The sequence below is a fragment of the Aptenodytes forsteri genome, unplaced genomic scaffold (genome assembly GCF_000699145.1).
Source record: "Aptenodytes forsteri isolate BGI_AS27 unplaced genomic scaffold, ASM69914v1 Scaffold15, whole genome shotgun sequence".
NCBI classification, from domain to species: Eukaryota; Metazoa; Chordata; class Aves; order Sphenisciformes; family Spheniscidae; genus Aptenodytes; species Aptenodytes forsteri.
This window is the reverse complement of record NW_008795129.1, coordinates 22,048,808-22,057,060: the sequence shown is the minus strand read 5'-3', so window position 1 is coordinate 22,057,060 and position 8,253 is coordinate 22,048,808. Positions and strand designations below refer to the sequence as shown.

At 42.5% G+C, this 8,253-nt stretch overlaps 1 protein-coding gene across 1 annotated transcript in view; it reads left to right on the top strand.

Annotated features, from left to right (window-relative positions):
* Nucleotides 1-8,253, top strand: part of FGFR2 (fibroblast growth factor receptor 2) — an 83,202-nt gene that overhangs the window by 7,779 nt on the left and 67,170 nt on the right. The gene's annotated exons all lie outside the window — the stretch shown is intronic.

The window sequence follows — 8,253 nt, the reverse complement described above, 5'->3', positions numbered from 1 at the left end:
CCCTCAGGCTGTCTCCCAGGGGGCTTGTGGCTGTTTCTGAGTGGGGTTTGGAGTTGGATGCTGTGGCTGGGCATGCCTTAGCAGTCTACGCTGACCAGGACAAGTCTGTAGGAGGTTAAATTGTGGTTGGATGGAACAGAACTTGATCAGAACACCATGCTGCACCTTAGTTTTTTTAAATGTAATAAAAAGTTGTGGTGTAGAAAAACCTCGTAAGGTTCATGATACTCTTTCTTTAGGATGGCCTATATAGGTGTGCAGGGGTACAGGTGAACTGCTGGCAGGACCGGCTGCTGGGCAGCAAGGGAGAGTATGCTTTTGCGAGACTTGATTTGCAAGTTTGGAAAGTGCCCTGCTCAGTGTCTCTGTGTTGCAATGTTTAATTTGTTTCAAAGAAAGTAATATGATTTATAATTCTGAATGCCACCCAACAGTTCTTAAAAATCATTTAAAAACCCCAGTTTAAATTTTGAGCAGTTCTTGAGCTTGGTTCTATTAAACATAGTTTAATAATGAAAAATAATCCTGTTTAGATATTACAGTGTTGAAGTACCCAGATTTATCTGATATTGTTTACTCACCAGGGCAGCACAGGTATTTTAGGCGCGCAGGATTAACATGGAGGCTCTAATAAATCTGCAGCGCACCACTACTCAGTAATAGCCCTTCTCCTAACAATTCCGAAGCATTTGAACCATCTTCCATTAGTATGGCAAAGTGCCCAGGAGCCACTGCTACAGTAAGGAGTGTCAGAGGTGTCTGCAAGTTAAAAATAACCCTTGCAATGTAAATGGTTGTGGGCCACCTGGAAGTGCAGATAGCCAGCCTAGCTTTTAACTTCAGGGCTTGTTCTGCTGCTCCTTCCTTGTCCCCAGGTGCCACTGGTGACTGTTCTCTGTGAGGAGCTGGAATTAAATTAACTCTGATGTCTTTTGACTAAATGTTGCTCTTCGTTAAAAGGGAGCCTGGTATGCCTTGAAGTTTTGGACTATTTGGAGAATATCCTATGTTTTACATGCGTTGTGGATAGGACTTTCAAAAGTGCTGAGGGGATGTTTTGGGGATATTGTTTCCAGTGACTTCTTTCAAATCCCACTTTAGGAAGTGGGGGAAGATGAATTTCAGGGGAACAGGCAAGATGAGACTTCCAGACGAGCTGCTAAACTTAAGAGGATTTGTATAGTCAAGTAAAAATGGGACCGTGTACAAAAGAAACAACTGCTGACTTGCTTATAGGGAATCTGAATAGATGTTCTCTGCATCCAGAACTAACACTCGAACATGAAATTGTGCAATTTTTAACCTCACAGTTGTAATTTATTTCTTTTGCATGTTGAGTGGTAATAGTCCCGAGCATGGCCTTCGGCAAACCTGGAAGGAAAAGGCTGTGTCTTTATGTTTGGATTTATGCTATGTTCTGTTATGTTTTTATGGTGCTCTTGAAATGCAAATAACCTGAAAAGAGCTACAGATTGAAATAGATGCAAGAAAATATTAAAACCAAGAAAACCCCTTTGCAACTAAATATACGTGCTCATACCTTTTCCCAAGGCTGTGTATTTTATATGGAGTCTTTCCCAAGCAGACTTTAACACTAAGTTGGACAATGGGAGTTGGTTAAATTGCTCTGCCGCTTGGCTATGTGCAGAATACAGTCAGGAAGATTCGATGTTCTGCTGTTGCTTAAAGTAGAAACAATGAGAAAATGATCCTAGTCTTGGATTCTGCTTTTTAGAGAGAGAAGGTTAATTTTTTTTCAGCTTTTCATTTGAGGTTCTGGCAAAAGGTGATACATTTCCCCTTTGTATTGTATAATAGATTACATGAGAAGACTCTTCTGTAATGAGTTTGAAGAGTAGTTAATTATTTCTGAGATTGCGTTACATGTGTGTTAGGTTTGTATTGTACTCCCCAGTACACTTAGCACAGAGACTATCACTCTGTTACTTTAGGCAGCTGATGGAGCTTATGGCTTGAACAGAAATGGTCAAGATTTGGTGCCTGGAGCCAAAGGTTCAAATCCTGGAAATGGCCTGGAGTTTCTCATCATACTGGTGAAATTATAAAAGGCAGCACAACAATTTTAGGGGTTTTGGCGTGGCTGCTCAAGGTTGGGTGTTTTCTCCCTCCCTGGTTACCAAGTCTTTGTGCAGAAGACATACTGATGCTTTGCTGTTTCTTGCTCTGTCCCCTATCTGGAGATAAATCCTATGGTGACTATTGTATAAAGAAGTCTTCATCCTGTAAGGAGTGGACTGTGAAGAATGGGGACAAACAGGAAGAAATTGCAGGGCAGTTCCCAGCAGCAGGAGGTGGCCTCGCTGGTCTCTCTGCTGTTTACTTTGAACTTGGCATGCTCTGAGTCTTCCCTGGCTTGACTTCCAAAAGCATAAAGCACACAGCCAAGCCCATGAGCATGTGATACTTGGCATTTTTGATGCATGTTGCGTGGTTGTGCAGCCATAACTTAACAATCACAACTATAAAGACAGGTAGGAGCAAGCAGGCTACAAGTTGTAGGAATTTTTAATCTTGTCATGAAGCCTAGACAAGTACAGTTTTTTTCCTTTTGAGAAGGAGTCTTCTTCCTTTAACCATGGGGTGAGACACATCAACCCAACTGCTTTGCAGCCATCAAAACTGTGCTGAAATAGTTCATGCATCTCACCCCATGTCAGCCAACACACCAACATAGCACGGGACCTCATGAGGTTTGCTCCCACTGCTCTGTTCTGCTGGGTGTGATGAGGCCCTTGTGTCTGTAGCCAGGGCTAAATGCTGCTTGGGGGTAGTTAGCTCGAGGAGTTGCAGTTCCATGATTGCTCATCTGCCAAAGAGCATTACACAAGGCAGATAGATGGAATCGTGTGGGGATAACTTTTAGGTGCATATGCAGAACTCTTCTCTTGGCCAGGGGGTCCTGCAAGTAGTGAAACTCTTTGCTGCTCACCAGAATTATTTACTTTTCTAAGTCTTCAAAGCTTAGGAAAACAAGTTAGTGCAGTGTAATATTTTCCCTTACCCGTGATGACATTGGCAAGTATTTCAACTGGAGGAGATTCACTTTTTGTTTATGATTTTAGTATATGTAACACTCAATAGGAGTTGACATGATGGTGGAGGTTCACGCTCTGGCAGGTCAGTGTGTCTGGAAGTTCTACACTTGCTAGAGTACCAGGCATGTATTATGTGGCAACGCTTACTTCATTTTGCAAATGTTCATTTCCAGGGCAAAAGGATTCTTCCTCTTCCTCGGATACTTTTTTTTGGTCTGGTTTCATCTCTTCCACCCATCAGATGACTAGGTCCTTATAGAATAAGGATAATAGGGTTAAAGAAGATGCCAGGAAAAAATATCTCAATTTATTTTGGAGAGTCTGGCGCTTAACGTTTTGTGGAAGTCACTGTGCTTTCAAGTAGAGCAGTCCAGGGGCTTGTTTTAAAGGAACAAGTGAAGACTTAGAATCTGCCACATTTTTTATGTTTATAACTATCACATATATCTCCTGCTCTTTGGTGCTGTTTGAAGTTTTTCTACAAGACCTAGATCTTTTTTGTCAGATTTGAACAATTAATGTTTTTATACATTGGGGGGGGTGGGCAATGATTCCTGCTCTTCAGGGTATTGTTCACAGTGACAAAGGATTTTTTAAAAATTTTTTTTTTGTGTGTTAAAATTATAGAAGGAACTTTAGTAACTTGGAAAGGAAAGTATTTTATCAGAACAGAGAGACTTCATGATTATGCCTGGCGGAGGCAGAGCTGGGCATAGCTGGCAGCTAGCTGACGGAAACACAGTACAAATAAGACAGCAGGAATCCAGTGATTTTGGAGAAGCAGAGGGATGAATTGCAAATGCTATTTTGTCCCCCTTTGTATAAGGAGATGTGCTTAGCCTTTGTGGCTTTGGTTTGCTGTTGGCCACGGTGACTGTCTTCCATTAGCTAGGAATGACTCTTTGCATTTTTAAACCAGTGGCTGCTTCTTCTGTAGGCTGAGTTTATCATCCATCATCAGAAGAGGACATGGAGCTATTCTCAATATTAGCCTACCAACTTGAATTGAGGGAGAAGCCCATCAGCTTGTACCTGGGAGGTGGGAGGGAAGGTTGCAAACCTGACTGATGATACCTGGGCTTCCTGATCCTGCAGAGGCTGCCTCCTGGAGAAAGCGTAAAGGCTTGGCTTTGACTCACAAAGTCACGGGGCCCATGGCTGTTCTGCTTCAGGCATAGCTCGACATCCCCATTCCATGTTGCTCATCCAGCGTGGTCTTGCTGGATCTTCCTCAATGACAGGAAAAACAGGAGAAGGGGTAGGAGAAGCAGGAGGAGTGGTAGTGGTTGGCAGCCTGGCGTTTCCTGTGGGGACATTCAATTTTGCAATGAACCTCTTGGATTCTTGACAGGTCAGGTCTGTTGACCCTTCTGGGCACGCTATGGTGAGTGTTTAGTTATTTACTAAAGCCTTTTGAAGGGAAAGTGGCTTGATGGGGTCTGAGGCTTTTGTGTTACGGAGAGTTGTGTGAGAATCTTTGCTGGGGTTAGCTATTAGCTGATTGTTTAATTATTTGGCTCTGTAACTGAGTAACTAAATGCCTTGAGCCTTAAGATAAGCAGCTCTTTGTTAACATTTTAATAAATGGAGGCAAATAATAATAATTTAAAACCTAAGGAAGTATAAATCTCTCGTTTCAGTGACCGAATCTTGAATAGAAGCATGATTTGGAATATAATTATGTATCTCATAATAATCTGAAATAGTACATTCAGAATGTCCCCAGTCTTCTATTGTGGTCTTGGTTTTTACAAACATTATTTACTCCATTTGATGGCTGGATGGCATAAACCATGCTGCGAGGCTGTATGAGCAGGCAACGAAAAAGTTCACGTCTGTTTATTTAACAGCAGCTTGGTTTTCCATGGTGGTATTGTTCAATAGCTCCACCTATAAAGTTAAAATACATTGTGTGCACCGCTATTACAAATAAGGATGTAGCTGAGAGCAGGCAATAGCAGAAGCAAGGTTCCCTCCCTTGTCCCCCAGTGTTTAAGAACACCACCAGAAATTTTACACATGCCTTTGTTGCTTGTTTGTTTTTTAAGGGGTGATAGACAGGTGTTATTCACATCAGTTAATGCACCTTTGCAGTAGGAACTAATGCCACAATTATAGGATTTGCAGGAGAACTTGCTTAGAAAGGCATCCTGTGCTGCCTTCTCTCAGCTGTGCACAGCTTGCCCAGCAAAGGGCTGGTTTACAGGCTTATGCTGATGGCTGAAGGATGCAGTTTCAAGGCAGAGCTTCAGAGAGGGCTGGAGGAGCATGAAGGTGATACCAGATCATCAAGCCTTGCTTGGCGGTGCAGGCTCTGCAGGACTATCTACTCCTTCTCCCATCTAGCTATTTTCACTAAGGGAAAATTCAGGAGGATGCTGCTGAAAACACCAGAGGATGGGTACAAGTGAGGGCCAAGCAAACTTGCAGCATTATTTCTCTGGTATGCTCAAAAGACCTGGAAGCAGGGAAATAATCCTGACGTCAGCCTCAGGGGAACCATTGATTTGGTGGTACAGCATGCACATGAATTCAAAATTTGTCCCTAAATTTCAGAGTGGTGTAAAAATCCTCATGCAGCATCCGGGAGAGAGAGTTAACTTTGCAGCGTAGGTTGTTTATGTGCTGCTGGGAACAATATAAACTGGTTGATTTTCACAGTGAAGCTGTTGGGCGGACTCATGCCTCAGAATCCCACCTGTTCTCTGTTTGCTTTTGGGCACCATTTCAAACCCACACTGGAAAAAGTTTATAGGCAAACATTATAAAAAGTGACAGTCTTAAGTGCTGCTACATTCTAGTTTGGCAACACAAAGGCTTACCTGAAATAACTCACTATTTCCAAACATAACTTCATTATTTCATGACAACGCTTTGTGCCGTATCTTTCCTGGTACTCTAGAGAAAGAAATGGAGGAGGATAATATTCACCAAATGTTAATACCTATTTGAAACTTGTTTTTCTTCAATTTACTAGTAATTTTCCTTGTAAGAGGAATTTTTTTGTAATTTTGAAATAAATTACTGTTCTTGAGTTTGGATTTGGATTTGCGTTGAAAGACTCTGTAAATTTGGGGATAGTAGTTCAAAAAGGGATGAAATCAAGGATGGGAGGTAGAAAATTATTTTCCTTGTAATTGTATGCGAACAACCGATCTGCCCAGGAGGACACTGCAACCTGTGTGACCATCCTGCGAGTTTCCTGGGGCTCTTCAGCAAAAGCCACTAAAGCACTTAAAGGAGGGTGGAGTTATCTTCACCCACGGTGGCTTTTAAAAGGTTTAAACAAAGACATTTTAAAAGACTCCTGTACATTGTTGGCACAGCGTAAACTCTGTAAAAGAAATTTTCTTTGCAGGTAGAGCGTTACAAAGAAGTCTTAAAAACTTCAAAGTAAATTAGCTAGCTGGCTTCAGCTACTTTTTTTTTAATTTGACAGTGGAATCTGAATTAAAAAAAAATCTCAAGCATACACAAATATACTCATTACTGATATGAAATATACGTAGAGAGGAGCCTGTGCTCCTTCCAGAAATTAGATTTCTAACAGCATAGTATCATGCTCGGTGAAACACCTGCATTGCAGATCTGTGGATTCTTGACTGTATCAGCAAGACTGAATTAGTTTATAAGGAGTATAAAGCTGTATTGTAGCTTGTCCTAGACTTTGAGATGGAACTTTGCATGCTAGAAAGTTTAGAGACCTTGTTATAAAATCGAAATCCAAGAATCTTTACAGTCTCCATAATTGGACTTGTTTAGATGGTTTTATGTCCTTCTCCTGGCCGCCATCTTGGTATGATGCATGTGTCAAATCTGTTGTTTGAGAAAAAACATGTTTGCTCTAGGGAAAAAGCCAGGAGAAGCTTTCCTTGCTCTGCAAGGACACATCCCTGGATCTGTTCTTCCTTTGCTTCGGGCAAACTCCCACTGAACTCCCTGAAATTACGTGATTCCCGGATGCATGGGATGAGAAATTGGGCACGCTATTTTCAGGTGCATCAGTATAACCCGATGTTTAAATGCGTGAGTGTCCCACTGTGGTGGCCACTTCTGGTACCCACGGAATATCTTGAGTTGAAAGGGACCTCTAAGGATCATCGAGTCCAACTCCCTGCTCCTCTCGGGGCTACCTAAAACTAAACTACTGACAGAGCTTCAGCATTTCCAAACTCCCGTCCACAGGCTAGCTCAGATGTCACACTTGTTTCAGACTTCTCTGTTGAAGGTGTGATACAAGAAATGACAACACCGTGCCCCGAGGATGAGGAACACAGGTTCATGGGTTTCGATATTCTTAGAAGCAAGGGTGGACACCGAGGAGTCACCTATTTTAATATTCCCTCAGACTCCCAAACAAACAAAAGAGGTGTGTATTTTATTTATAAATGCACACAGTGGTGCACAGTTGGTGCCTGCATGGGGAAGGATGTGTGCTGGGGAGCAGCTGTCTGTGCGATGTGACCCTCCTCGTAAGCAAACACAAGACGCCTTCATGCTGCTTTCCCTTATTTACTTTTCATGCCAGCCTTGGTGAGGTCAGGAGGCTCGTGGGAGTGGGATACTGTGGTTGTAGGGAGAAAGCAGTTACAAAAGCAGTCCCTACACTGGCACAGCCCGAGTGTGTCATAGGTGTGGCATGGGGGGTCCCTCCACCCTGTGCCGAGCCATCCTGCTGCCCCTGTAGAGATGGTCCCGAGTGCCCGGGGCTGCGGTTCCCTTCCCCCTGCTGAGAGCTGGCCTTGGAAGGGGGTGATGAAGCTCTAGTAACTATAGGCAAATGTAGTTTTCCAAGGATGTTTTTTTGGAAAAAGACTGTGGTTTGACATTCTTCTCGTTATTTGGTTACAAAAGGGAACTGATGGATGAGCCATTTAGTTTCGAACTCCTGTATACACTGTGACTTTGAAAGCTTCACTTGTGTTCCCAGGTGTCTGCTGTATTCTGCTCAGGAGAGGCTGTGAAATAAGAAATGAAGCAAAAAAAATTAAAGGAAAAAGTTGCTGTCACTGGGAGCAGAGTTGGCAGTGTAGAAGGCAAATGTAGAGACTTTGGGAAGGGTGCAGGGAGAAAAATAAAGGACATCATATGCTCTGTATAGGATCTTATGTTTTATTAGCTTAGTGAGGGGTTTTTTGGCCATTCTTTTCTTCCAACACAGCTCTTTTCAGCTTTTAAAAAAAAAAAAGAAAAAAGG